Below are 15,573 nucleotides of genomic sequence, written 5' to 3'. Positions count from 1 at the left end.
AATCCATTGCAAGGACAGAAATTACGAATTGCAAAGAAAAATGCAATTGCATTCTATTAAGCAATGTTTTTATGCATTCTACTAAGTATTTTTTGCACATGGGTTGCAACCTTTTGAACATGCAATTAATTATGAAGGATTTATCATTAGTGCACAGATAATTGCAAGACTGAAATGCAAATGAGACTACTTTGATTGTCAATTGCACTATTAGAATGCAAATTACACTACTTGTTTGTTAATTGCAAATCACATATTGTATTTACTATCTCAAAACACAACTTTATGGTACAATGCCCATTCACAATGCTAATGAGATGATTATTTCAATTGGTATATAGCAATCAAATTAACTTTAAAAGCTTATTCTCAATGTCCTCATCAAAGCCAACATAAACTTCATTATGTAATTGAAAGTATTGTTCAATACATTCACTTTACAGAACCAACAATTATAAATCTACAATCTCAAGTCATTATTTATAAAAAAAAGTACAATCTCCAGATACAATGAAAATACTACAAATTCAAGTAGGCAAATAAATAGACTCCAAAATAGTATATTAGTCTTGTACTTGGCCTAATTCTTTACCCAACCTGAAAAACAATAACAAAACCATAAATAAAATGAATGGGAAACATAAAGCAATAAGCCAATTTGGGGTTGAGATTTGTTCTTTTTTTTTTTGTTCTTTTTTCTTTTTTTTCTTTTTTACTTTTTGGATTGTATAACGATAATCAATCTTATAGGCTTTGAATATCAAACAAAAAAGTGCAAAGAAAGCAGCCAAAACATGGGACCAGCTTCAACCATTATCTCCAAGGCCATGTACAATGGCCTAGTGTTTGTCTTTACGTCCTCATTTTGTGATTCGAAACTTAACTATTCTTAGCAATACGCCAAGATTAGGCAAATGATACCACTTCCAATATAGCATGATAGCTTTTAACATGTAGTTAATATATATATTCTTCATGCATCACTAAAATAAATAAATAAAATCTCCAACTATTCACCAAAATAAAAGACAGAGACAAAGAGAGATAAATCTAAAGAAAAAACAAAACAAAACAAAATTTTACCCATATGAAATGCTGGGAAAGGCAGATGGGCTGCTAGTTGGAATACCTGCAAACCCAAAATCAAAATAAAAACAATACCTAACTGCAAAACATAATCAAAACCAATTTCAAATTAAGAAACACAAGAAGAGTGAGTCCCTTTCCCATGTAGAAGATTTAGAATTCATGTAAATTAGGACTCTTCATATGCATGGTACCATTGATTGCAATGAAGTTTCATGTTTAGTGGGTTGGGAAGTCCTGTAAACATGAAAACATACAAGCCAAATAAAACAATAGTTATAACTAACTACCCACTGTTCAACTATTGGGTGGTGTCTAAAGTCAAATGTCGCATATTGTAAAGAAAAGGCATTAAGAAAATCATGTTAGATTTTTTTAAAACATGTTCAAGATCTTTCACACAATCTAAAATACGTAAAGACATAAAGACATACATGGAGCCATCTTCCTTGAGTACACAACCTTTGAACTCATCCAATCCGTAGTAGCAGCATCAATCAGAAAGCAGAGAACAATCCTAGCAAGAACAGGAACGACTCAAGACTTCTGCTATCTCTTTATAATGAGAATAGGGTTAGAGAACGTGTCTGATGAGAGCAGGGCCTTAAGCTTATATAGGGCTAGGTCAAGTCGTCTTTACTCATTACTAAGGGCTAACTTGACTAGTCTTCCAAGCCCACTTAATCGGTTCATGCCAAAAAAGGAAATAATTAAGACCCCTTAATAGGCTTCAAAACTTTTCCTTATTCCACAAGGTTTTGAGCCTCAAGATATAACTTAATTTAAACTCTTATCAAAATATGATATAACTTAGTATCTAGTGCACCGATCTAAATAGGAAAACATAACATTCTCCCACTAAATCAAGCACTAGAGCACTAAGCTTCTGTATTCCGAAAGGGTTGATAATCTTTATTGGCCATGAGTTTAAAACAGTTAAGTCCTGCCCCTCAAGCTACAGTGAAAAGTGTTTAAACAAAACGAAATATAGACAAGCACTGCACTCTTTATTAAAAACGGGTCATCTATAATCACATAATGCAATCTCAAAACACATGAAGCACCTACAATGCGAACCTTAATATGTACTGATCTTTAATGTGAATCTTTATGCTTTTAGTACAAGTGCCCCTTTACGACTTAGCAAGAGTCAATCCGCAATGTTATTAAAACAATAGTATCTCAAAAGAGACCATAAACTCACATGCATAAATAAAAGGGAAATTCTATATGAACCCCATTAATTGTTCTTTACACCCCATAATTTTTTACACCCCACTAAATTTTAATAAAATTTTAAATTACTCATTATACCCTATTTGTTTCATAAATTGCCCTTATGAACCTCATTCCCTACCTCACTGTGTAAACCTCATCCCATATCATACACCACCCATCGAAAACCCCCTTCCCTTTCAGACACACCCAATCTGAAATCAAACCCCACCCCATCTGATATCAAGCCCCACCCCATCGAAAATTCCTCCTCTTGCGGACACACCCCATCAGATTTACAACAAGCTCCACCGCACACCCCATCCCCTTTGAAATAGAGCCATCGCACAACCTATCTCTGCAAACCACCAAACCCCATTGCACAACCCATCTGTGCAAACCCGAACCCATCTATGAAACAGAGCCATCACACCCCACAGCCAACCCCAAACGCCTCACCCCGTTGCAAACCACCATCTCCTCAGCCATCTCAAGCATCCATCACGAATTTATCAAGTTTTCACAAATCCTTTCTAAGAGCCAAGGTTTGATTTCAATTTTGATTTCTATATTTACGTTTCTAAGTGTTGATTAAGCCTACGTTTGATTTCACTTTTGAAAAGCCAAAGTCTGATTTTAATTTTTGATTTCAACGTGGTGGGTGTATGGTTTGAACCTGGTTTTACGAAATTGGATTTTAGTTTTGGTGGATTACCACCAAAATGGTTACATTGCTTCAGTGGTAGTCCACCGAATTTGAACATGATCTGTACATTTTACTTTCGGTGGGTTACCACCGAAATCATTACCTTGTTTCGGTGGTAGTCCACCGAATTTGTTTCTAATTTTGGAGATTCCTACCGAATGTATTTGGATTTTTGATGGTACTCCACGAATATGTGTTCTTTTCATGATAGTCCACCGAATTTGTTTCCGTTTTCAGTGATCATCTACCGAATACGTTCGAGTATGTACTTAATATTGTTTGTTTTTAGATATGAAGAGACTCGCAGAGGTATTACTGAGGCTTCATCATCTCGACCGAATAGATAGCATCTACCATGACATATCAACGTCGTCATGGTTAACTGACTTGCTAGCATGCGTTTATTAAGAACTCATGGAACTTATGTTGTTTTGATTAGTTATTGCATGTTTGTATTGGAACTCATGGAACTTTTGTTGTTTTGATTAATTATGAAATTTGTATTAGAACTCATGGCATGTTTTCTTTTCCGGCAGGCCCAAGGTGACTTAAGACGAGTCCTAATATTAAAAAGAGTAACCACAATCAATAATGGTCAATAAAGAAGCCACCACCTATATTGAATTCATACAGGTAGCCAACAATCACACAAGAAAATTAAAAAATTGAAGATACAATGCGTCCGTGTATGAATGAAAGGCTAGCCTAGCATAAAGAAGTGGACGTTGCAAAGCATTTTGTAAGGTTGACACTTTCATGCAAAAAAATCAGGTTTATCATGTTTGACTCATTAAGCCACTGCATTGTTTTCCATTGGCAGCAGAACAACACAAACTCTCCACATTTATCTAATTAAAACATAAAAATCCACCTTGATTAGAAACCATGCCCCTGAGCCAAAAACAACAGGAATCTTCTAGAAGCAACCCCATACTCATATGAAATCATCCCAAGGAAGCAACCAGAGCCAAAGAGTTGAAAAAAAATTAAATAGAATTATTAGATCTATAATCTCAATTCTGTAATGGGTGCATTTTCGCAGTCATTAGGATGACCGTATCTGTAGTAGCTACATTCTCCATTCTCGGAAGTTGTTGAAACGCATTCACATACGCTTGGTACCTCGAGTATAAATGTGTTACATTGCATATGTCACTTTGTTCATGCCACATTCTAGAAACTGGTGGAATAGGATGATCTGGAGACAAATGAACCTATAAAACAAGAATTCATTTATATACGCATAACATATAAAATTAAACTATATTGCGTAAACAAATAAATTCATACCTGGACATAGTGATTATCGTCAACAAAACCAATGGCAATCTCATGTAGCTTGGTTCATGCAGCCACAAACCTATCCTTAAATGGATTTAACCAATTGTCATGTATGTATCAAAGATAAAATTTGAAACATTAATGCCACGTTAATGATACTAAAAAGGATTTCAGAAAAATAATTACCGAATAAGTTGTGAATTGATCACTATAGTCCATTACACATTATGTTCCCACATTGTTGCCTTCAGTAGGGGCGTCACCTTGTTTTTGTACCTTCAATAGAGTAAGATCAAAATAGCTTGCATTAAATTTGTGGTCGGCAATAAGTTATTGAAAAAATAAATAAATTTCGGTTGGATGCCACTGAAACCGGGTAAATGTTCGGTAGTGAACCACTGAACTACGTTCCATGTTACAGTGGATCTCACCAAATAATAAGTTCATGAACGGTCAAACCCAACTGAAAAAGGTGCAACATTTTGGTGGCATCCCACCGAATTTACCTGTCGCGTTCGGACTGATGTGCTAAATGCAACCAGCGACCATTATGAAATACTAAACTTGCAAAACGCCAAAAAATAAACTCGTATCTAATTCGAAGCCTCTCTAACTTCAACCTCACCCTTCATGAATAAATACAAGATATTTTTTCACCAATATAAACGTATAAATCTAGGGTTTAGGGTTTAGGAACATGATAGTTTGAGAAAAAAGTCAAACTAGGGTTGCAGGAACATATGCGGGGTGTAGTGAGCAATTTTAATTTTAATTTTAAATTTTTTTGTCCTTAATGGTAATTGTGTACAAGGGTAAAATAGGTTATTTATGTTTAAAATTAGTATGGGGTGTAAAAAGCAAATAATGGGGTGCCAATAAAATCTCCCTAAATAAAATTGCATAACAAGTTTAAATATCTAAATAGTCAAAATTGTAGAATTTATTCAATAATAAATAAAACTATCTACTAAATTAACATCCTTAAATGCAAATCCCTCAATCCAAAAATAAACAAAATAAACAAACTAGTAAAATATCAGAATGGAAACAAGACTCCCATTAGATTGCAACATTAAAGGTAGGAAATAATCCCATGCTCTCAACATGTCTTAGAAAAGATTCTGATGGCAAAACTTTGTGAACAAATTTGTAATCATATCTTGAGCTCTGATATGATCAAACTTGACTAGTTTGTTGGCTACCTTCTCCTCCACTATTAAATATTTTCTGTCAATATGCTGAAGTCCAGATGACATCTTGTTTTTCATTCAATGAAAAATAGCCACAATGTTGTTATTATATGTCTGTATTGGTCTAAAAATCGAGTCCACCGCCTTAATGTCTTTAATAAAATTCCTTAGCCATACTGCATGAGAAGTGGCTTCATAGCAAGTTATGTATTTTGAAAACATGGTTGAACTTGAAACACTATATTATTTAACACTCTTCCAAGCAATAGCTGCTCCTGCCATCTTGAAAAGAAAACCTAAAGTAGAGATGTAATCATCCTCTCCTTTTCCAGGATTCACATCAGCATAACCAACAAGCTCTAAATTCTTTGTGCGTCTACAAATCAACATATAAGCCTTTGTTCTCTATAGGTACCTTCAGAATCTTCTTTCCAGCTATCCAATGTTGCATTCCCAGATTTGACTGAAATTTCCTCATCTTGCTAATGCACAAGGCTAGGTCTAGCCTTGTACACGCTTATGCGTACATAATGCTTCCAACTAGAGAAGCCTATGACTTGTTCCTCATCTCATCATCTTCTTCTTCTTTATTCTTGAGGCAATACTTATTCTTTAAATCTCCTTTAGCTAACGGAACTTTTTGTCCAGAACACATACTCATGTCAAAACGCTTGAGTATCCTTTTAATGTAAGTTTTCTATGATAGGCTTATGCCTCGAGCTCGGTCTCTCTGAATTTCAATGCCTAACACAAAAGGGGCTTCTCTCAAATCCTTCATCTCAAAATTTTTTGAAAGTAGCTCCTTAGTGTCTTTCAGTAAATTGTGGTCATTTGTAGCTAAAAGTATATCATCGACATACAGCACTAGAAAAATAAATCGTCTCCCACACTTCTTCAGATAAATGCATTGATCGACTATGTTCTCTTCAAAGCCATAAGATGAAACAGTTTGATGGAATTTGAAATACCACCTCCTGCTTGCTTGCTTTAGTCCATAAATTGCCTTGTCAAGTTTGCAAACCATATGTTGTTTTCTCTCCTTTACAAACCTTCAGGTTGCCTCATAAAATTTTCTTCTTCGAGTTCACCATTCAGGAAGGCAGTTTTGACATCCATTTGATGTAAAAGTAGGTCATAATGTGCCACCAAAGCCATAATGATGTGGAAAGAATATTTCGTGGAAACTGGAGAAAACGTCTTAGTGTAGTCAATTCCCTCCCTTTGGGTGAATTTTTTGGCTACCAATCTAGCCTTAAATCTTTCGATTCTTCCATCTTTATCCTTCCTTGTTTTAAATACCCATTTTCGAGCCTACCAATTTCTAACTCTTGTGAGGTTCAACTAATTCCCATACTTGATTATTCTTCATGCTTTCGAGTTAATTCAACATCACTTCCCTCCATTTGTCTGAATTCTGACTCTCCATAGCTTCTTTAAAAATTGTTGGATCAGCCTCATCTCCAATATCAAAATCTGCTTCCTGTAAGTACACATAATCTGAAATTACTGTCAATCTTCTTATTCTATCAGATCTCCTTAACGGCATTGGTTCGGGTGAATTTTCTTGTTGTGGGTTTTCTACAGTTTGTTCTTATTGTTATTGATCAACTAGTTCTTCAGATTGAACAACTAGTCTCAACAATTCAAGTACTATAATTTGGATAGTAAAAAAAAAAAAAAAAACTTAAAAACCTAATTCGGGTACCATAATTTGGATATAAAATCTAGAACCCTTTGACCTTGTAGGATAACTAGTAAAATGACAGCTAATTGTTTTAGGATCAAGCTTCTTCTCTTGAGGATTATAGATTCTAGCTTCAACCTTGCAACCCCATACATGAAGATGTCGCAGACTAAGCTTTCTGGTAGTCCAAATTTCGAAAGGTGTCTTAGGTACAGAGTTATTAAGCACCCTATAGTTTGTTGTTTTGATCGATTCTCTCAAAAAGTGTAGACAAAATAGTTTTGGAAATCTTGCTACAGACCATATCCTTCAAAATTCGATTTCTTCTCTCAGCCACACCATTCTGTTGCGGAGTGCTTGGCATTGTGTATTGAGCAGCTATTTCATTATCTTGTAGATACCTAGCAAAAGGTCCAGCTCGTCGTCCTCCTTCATCAAAACATCCATAATATTCACCCTATTTGTTTGACCTCACAATTTTGATCTTCTTCTCAAGTTGCCTTTCTATTTCAGTTTGAGAAATCTTGAACATTTCAAAAGCTTGAGACATTTCTGCTATGAGATACATATAACCAAAACGAGAATGGTCATCTATAAAGGTGATGAAATAGTGATTTCCATTAATTTTTTGATGAGGGAATGGTCTACAAATATCTGTGTGGATGATTTCCAAAAGATCACTACTGCGAGTTGCACTTTCTTTTTAGTCTTAGTGAGTTTTCCTTTAACACATTCAATACAAATTTCGTCATCATCGAAAGTCAGTAATGACAAGATTTGTTCCTTAACAAGAATTTTCATTCTTTCTTTTGAAATGTGCCATAAACATCCATGTCATAACCTAGTGGATGTTCCTTCACTTCTATTCTTTTTCTCACTCGATTCAACTATTAAAACTTGACCAATCTTTATTGTAATTGAGACAATATAATCCATCTTTATTGTCTTTGAATTCTGAGATACAAAAACTTCTTTATAAAACCAAGTCTTAATAATCTTGAAACAGAAATTGAATTTCTCTTTATTTAAGGTACTGAAAGTACATCATCCAACTCTAAAATAAATCCTGAATCCAACTTAAAATCAACTACTCCAATAATATTTCACTATTAGATGAAAACGAAATAGGTAGCTATCTAATCCTCCTTGTCATAACGTGTTGCCATGAAAGTGTTGTTCTCCCTAACAGGGAATGGGTCAAGTACCACTATCTCCCTATTAGTGGTGGTATCGAAAATCTCAACATGTGATTCACGTTAGGGCGTAGGTTTCACAGACTGCACTAGGAGATTCTTGTATTGAAGTAGCTTATTGATATTTTGTCCTCTCCCATAAGCGTATAAACATTGAGCTTGACAGCGATCCTGAGACTTCAAAGGCTGTCCTTAAATTTGTAGCCGTGTATATCCTTATGGATTCCTCCATAAGGTCGACGACATCGCTGTGCCTTAACCCTTTTTCGCTCCATCTCATCTTCGTTCCGCTTCTTAATTAGCTCCACTATATTCTTTACTAGAATGCCATTCATGTCAACTTGTCACGAGTGACACCTATTAAAAACCAAATGCTTCTCCTTTTTCCCAAACTTTTGGAGTCGTTCTATAGAATACATAAACGAACAAATAACATGAGTGAGATCATAATTGATCTCATTCATTATGGGAATATCTTTAAAATCCAAACTTCCATCTTTTGAAGTTTGATTAGCGAGTATTTCAATTTGCGAGAAATTGATTGAGGAAGTGTTCAAAGCTGTAAGGATTTGCAAAAGAAAGCATAATTACTTTTCAAGAAACCGATTCTCAATTTGTTAAGAGAAAACAATTTTTTCGTTTAACTTTATTCATAAAACTAACAAGTAATATATGCAAGCTTCCTTAATTAAGTATCACACCTTTGTGATAAGCAAGATTACTTATAGCTTACACAAATTATGTGTTATCCTATGCCTTCATAAACAAATTACATGATATATTCTATTTGTTGAAGAAACTTATCAAGTAATTTAGGTATGATGCAATTTTAGTTATTTCTTTAGGGTTTGAGTATTTAGGTTTGGTTTTGTTATGAAAAATTTGATGGTTCTCAAAACAAAGATAAACACCTATCTAGCTCATAAAATAACCAAACAAACACAGTTCAAGAGAGAAAACCCTAAATTGGCAGTGAATAGTAATTTATGCCTTGAATAGTATTTTAGGGGTTTTCTGGTGGTCCGTTTTTGACGCAAAATACCTTTCTGAATAGGGAATAACCTAATTAACACGAAACACAGCTTTGTTGTGATATGTAGGCATATTTAGGGTTTTAAGGTCATCTGGTAGGTCAAAAACATGTTTAAAGTTTTGAAGATATGAAAAATCAAAGTAAAACATGCTTTTTCCAGATTCTTTAATATTCTTGATATTTAGAAAACATGTTTAATCCATCTTCAAATTTTAAGCATAACCAAAACTCATTATGGCATGAACAGATAAGAAATCGTAATGGGCATGATTGAAAAACGATTTCAGTGTGTGCGAATAACCTTATGCTCTGATACCAACTATTATATTTCTTTAAAACATGTTCAAGATCTTTCACACAATATGAAATACGTAAAGACATAAGGACATATCTGGAACCATCTTCCTTGAGTACACGACCTTTGAACTCATCCAATCCGTAGCAGCAGCAACAATCTTAGCAAGAACAGGAATGGCTCAAGACTTCTGCTCTATCTCAGAATCTGTTTCAGCTATTTCTTTATTATGAGAATAGGATTAGAGAACGTGTCTGATGAGAGCAGGGCCTTAAGCTTATATAGGGCTAGGTCAAGTCGTCTCTACTCATCACCGAGGACCGACTTGACTAATCTTCCAAGCCCACTTAATCGGTTCAAGCAAAAAAGGAAATAAACTGGACCCCTTAATAGGCTTCAAAACCTTTCCTTATTCCACAAGGTTTGGGCCTCAAGGTATAACTTAATTTAAACTCTTTTAAAAACTTGATATAACTTAGTATCTAGTGCACCGATCTAAATAGGAAAACATAACAAATCATTCATAAAAGGACAAGAAACTACCTACTAAAACTTTAAAAGTGACAGGAAGAAAATAACCAAAAGGCACTTGCTCCTTTTCTCACTGTTCCTTCTCTGCACGTATCTTTTCAGATCAACCCAACACAAGCAACAAGAAGCAGCTACATTATGAAAACTATCACAGAGACCACATCAATAGAATAGAAGTTAGAACTACCTTTGTAAAGGCTTGCAACTATCTCAGAGACCACAACAACCTCCACTATATTTTTTTTTCTACTACGACCATGATTAAAAGTTTATATCAATTGTTGAACTTTCACTTACATAAACAAAATTAAATGCAATAGAAACAACAACACTCAAAGCAATCATATAAAGCAAGAAAATTTACGTACATGAACAGAAATCAAAGTACAAACGTTTCAAATCCAAATTACCTAGTCTTTGCATTGAGGTAAGAGGAAACAAAATTCCCTACAATACAGGGGAAAGATTAATGGTATTTCAGTGGAAAGAATTGAGGAATAAAAATTCCCTACAATACAAAAGCAAATATGATAAAATAGCACTGCAATCATTGTTGAACTTTCAATTTAGCAAATACTAGTTTAGAACATAACTCCATAGCCTGAAGCAGCTTAGAAGTTTTTTCAATAAGAACCATAATTAAAGTTTGTTGAAAATTAGTAACATGTCAACTAAAAGCATAAAAATGAAATATATAAATATAAAAAAACCAAGAACTAGTAGCAGTTATAAATCTGGAGGGATGTACGATGAAGATTATCCGGGAAGAAGCAGCTGCTGTAAATCTACACATCAATTAATGGATAGCAGAGAAATATATATATTTTTTTAAAATCAACCCAAAGCAGAATCTTAATGCCTACCCACCAACAAATTAAAACAAAAAACCAGAAAACCAGAAAACAAAACACACTAAACAAATCTACACATTCAGTTTCTTCTTCGTCTATTCTTCATATTATATTATATTACATATAGGGTACACATAAAAAAAATTGAAAAACAACAAATTTTTTTTTTTTTTGGGTGAATTAAACAGAAAATAGTATACAATGAATTTGAATTGTGAAGCATATGAAACATAAGCCATACTTCTTCCATTCACATCAAGATAAAAGTTTTCTCTGTATGCAGATTACTGCACTATAAACTTCCTTGCCTAATGTTGAGGCCCAAAAAATCCAAGGCTAAGCCCAAATATATTTCTAGCATAGTACGACAATTAACTTGGGAAGAAACCCGACTTGGGTACCCAAGAGTTCGTCATATGCACTTGCAGGCATGCCACGCCAAGCAAATATGCAACATGTCACGCATGAAAGGTCTTAACAAGCCAATAAAATGTGCTGGTTATACGAACCCATGCTTATTGTCCTGTCAAGCTCCATTTTGGCCCTGCCATAGCCCTTATAAAATGGCAAAGCTCGAGCACAAGCACGCCAAATAACACTCCACGCCAAGCAGAAAATCCTTATTTTTGCACCAAGCTAGGCTACAAGCTTAAGTGGTCCCAAGGTCTTGGATGGTTACAAGTACTCATGAGGCCCATTGATGGTCCAAGGAGTGGAAGTTTTGGGCTACTTAGGAGCACCAAAACTCAAGCCCATTCCTTAAGCCCAAACATATTATGAGAGAAATAGCCCATCACCTTAAGAAAAGGTCCAAATATCTTAGAAAATATCTAATAGCCATAGCCCACAACACTTGGAAATATCCCACATCAGTCAAAATATCCAGCACCTTATCAAAACCAAGGCAAACCCACGTGAACACAAGCTACTCCCAGCACCTTGTCAAGATCAAGGGAAACCCATATGCATAGGCTACTGGAAGTAAATCACCTTTTGACCAGCACCCTTACCCATTCTTTCCTATGCAAGCTTTGGTGAGAAAACAAGAAGGAAAAGCAAGAGGCTCCTCACCTAGATGGAGGAGTCCAGCCGCAGGAAAGACTTGGAACCCCAAAAAACTTGGCTGCTATGTCCTAGGGTTGGGGAGAGTTCACCAAAGAGGATTGAATGGAAGAAAGTGAGGACAAATGGAGAAGAAGACTTGATAAAAGTAGGGGCTTCCAGCGCTTATAAAAGGAGGCACCTTCTACCCAGCAAAAGAGGGACATTTAGGGAGAGCAAGCATCCTCTCTCACTACTGGAACTCTCCAATTTCCAACTCTATTCTTCCATTGCTTTCCTTCTCCTCTGGCAAACTCATCCAGAGCGAGCAACATCCTCTCACTACTAGAATCATTCAATTTCATGCTCTATTTCTTCCATCTTCTTCCCCTCTCTTTCATATAAACACATCCAGGGACAGCAAGCATCACCTCTCACCTCTGGAACCCTTCGATTTCAAGCTCTATTCTTCCATTTCTTCCCATTTTTCTCTTCTGGCAAGTCACCCAAAAGCCTGACGAAACTTTCGTCTAGCTACTAGAAATCTGCTAAAGCCACCCATTCTTCCATCTTCATCTTTCCCTCTCTCCCCTCAACAAATCCTCACAAAACTCCCTCTCCCCTGACTTTGAACCTTTGTTTCTCATAGAAAATCCAAGATTTCTCTATCTCATGCTAAGCTCATGAATGCTCAGGTCCCATGCCACAAGCTTCTCATGCCAAGCCTAAATATTTATATGTAAGCAATTGTTGGTTTTGTTGGTGAAGGAACCCAAGGTGCTTCCTAAGGCTCCACGAACCTTTTGAAGCACTCTTGGGGCCTGATTCTTGAACTCAGACACAGGGGCAACTCCAGCCATTTGCTCTTTACAACAGCCTGCAGACCTATCTATAGCTGCTAGAATAAAAAAGGCCCTACACCTAACTTCTATGATTTTTACTTCCCTTTTATATTGAACTTGCATTTTAGCTATTAATATGGAGTTTTAATTACAATTATGGCAGTTAATGAAATGCTTGGAATACATTATAAAAAAAAATATGAAGTCTGATGGCAACAATGTAAAAACATAGGAATACTATGACCTCTTATATCTTACTGGTCGTTTAAGTTTAAAATTGGGTTTTACACATAGATTTATAGAATGATGGGTATATGTCTAGAAAATAGAAATTGTAGGGACCTATATTGGACAAACCCTAGATTTTATTAAGAAACCACAAAAGGGCACAATAGTACAACAAAAAGTAAAATCCAAGCAAGCTCAGTAACAAGGATATAATCTTTTAGTGGAAAATGTTGGGAACACTAACTTATATCATGATTTGATTTTTCTTTGGCCTACAAATCAATTCTTTTCTGTGGAAAATTCTTTTGACTGTGTCACTCAAATTGTACAAATATGGTTGTGTGGCTTTTGTTTGCCCTATAACTAAACAGATAGAGATAGAGGTAACTTATAGGTGATGTGATGATTCGGCCTGGAGGACCCTTTGCTGTGAGCATGCCACACTGTGAGATACGATGCTTTGTTTTGGGCTAAGACAAGAAATAATGGATGAGGTCGAGAGTGCCTGGTGTGGTACCAGCCCAAGACCCTCCGATGGCAAGGTAAGTTTGGGGGAGAATTCTATGTTTTAGCAAGTATTCATGGCATAAATCAAGCTGAGAGATCTTACCCTTTGTCTAGGGCAAGGGGTCCTATTTATAGAGCGCATTTGGGATGCTCTTAGTACTTAGTTTTGATGTGGGACTCGTGGAAGTGCCCTTCGAGGTCGACACGAGTTCGCAAGATATCAGTGGGGACTTTTCGAGATCTTTTAGTATAATCGGCATGGAGTATCGATCGTTACTTCTTAGGAGCTTCCAGGAGCTCAAGCCGATTAGCAGGTGACAACTATGCCTTGTGATGAATTGGTCACCTATGCCAATTCGCACCTTTAACAGGTCTGTCGGTGAGTCAGAATGTTTCCTAACTCCGTACTCTTTCCACGTGTCATGAGGTGAATGGTAGGGTCAATTATGGTACAAACAAGAGTCCCCCAAGTTTTCGATTAAGAAAGGACTTCTTAGTTGGGGACTTGTCTTCGATTTTCGACATTCTGACCCGGACATGAGAACTCAACCAATGTGCGCCTACCGTTCGGTAAGAGGTGAGTGACTCACTCAACCAACGTGCACCTACCATTCGGCATGAGAGGTGAGTGAGAACTCAACCAATGTGCGCCTACCGTTCGACATGAGAGGTGAGTGAGAGCTCAACCAATGTGTGCCTACCATACGGTGAGTGAGAACTCAACCAATGTGCGACTACCATTCGACACGAGAGGTGAGTGAGAGCTCAACCAATGTGTGCCTACCTTTCGACATGAGAGGTGAGTGAGAACTCAACCAATGTATGCCTACCATTTGGCGCGAGAGGTGAGTGAGAACTCAACTAATGTGCGCCTATTGTATGTTGGTGAAGTTGCGCTCACTCAAGTGGGATGCTATGACTCGTAGGCTTCCCTGTGCATGTGTGACACGTGTCGGGAGGGCGACGAAGAGTCGATCGTTTCTTTTCCCGATGCTAGGTTTGTCCTATAAATGGGTGAGCGGCGATAAGAAGGGTACTTGATATTTTGAGAGCAAACAGGGCTTGTGAGAGGCGATTTCTGACGAGTGTATTGCAGCGTCATAGGCGATTTTAAGCGAGATTTGCAAGGTGGAGGTGATTTTCGTCATTCTTCAACCACTGTGTGAACAATGTATTTGGCCGTGTTTTCCTTCGAATTGAATCAAATTCTTCATTTGTTGCATGAATATGTATGAACATAGATGAATGTAGATGAACATGAGCTCTTGGGCTTTAGGGTAGGAGTTTGATTCTGGCATGGCATTTAGTTTCGTTTCGCTTTTGTTTGTAGATGTCAGATACCAAATCAGACTATAGTGATAGCCCAAGAGCATTTGAGGGATAATCGGCTTCGGAGAGCTTGACTGCAGGACTTGATAGTGTTGATTTTGAGGGCACTAAGGTAGTAGGGGTCCAGAGGTGTCTACTAAATCTGGGAGCACTTCAAGTATAGAGTGGTTGAGGTTAATAACTTTCAACCATTGACATTCTCGTCAGTCGAGGCGACCGAGGCTAATGTTTCGATTGCCAATCCTTGGTTTCTGTGGTTACGGCCGCAGTGCCGATGGCTAAGCCAAAGGGCCCTGTTTTGGTGTGGATTTCCTAGAGCCAACGCCTTGAACGAGGCAGAGTTGGCAAAAATTAAGTGAGTGTCACATCCTATATTCGGTAGTGATGTGGATCCCGCGTTGAGTCTTTGAGCAATCCGAGACGGTGAGGTGGTCTTCTTCACCGATGTCTTCAAACATGGGCCGGTGCCGTTGAGACATTGGAGTGCGTAAGATCCCGCCCATCGGTTATGCCCCGGTAGTTTAATCGAACTTCGAATTACGCCTGCCGGACGATCACGGC

This window comes from Prunus mume, linkage group LG8 (genome assembly GCF_029339155.1).
Source record: "Prunus mume cultivar Tortuosa linkage group LG8, ASM2933915v1, whole genome shotgun sequence".
NCBI lineage: Eukaryota > Viridiplantae > Streptophyta > Magnoliopsida > Rosales > Rosaceae > Prunus > Prunus mume.
Note: the sequence above shows the minus strand (reverse complement) of the source record.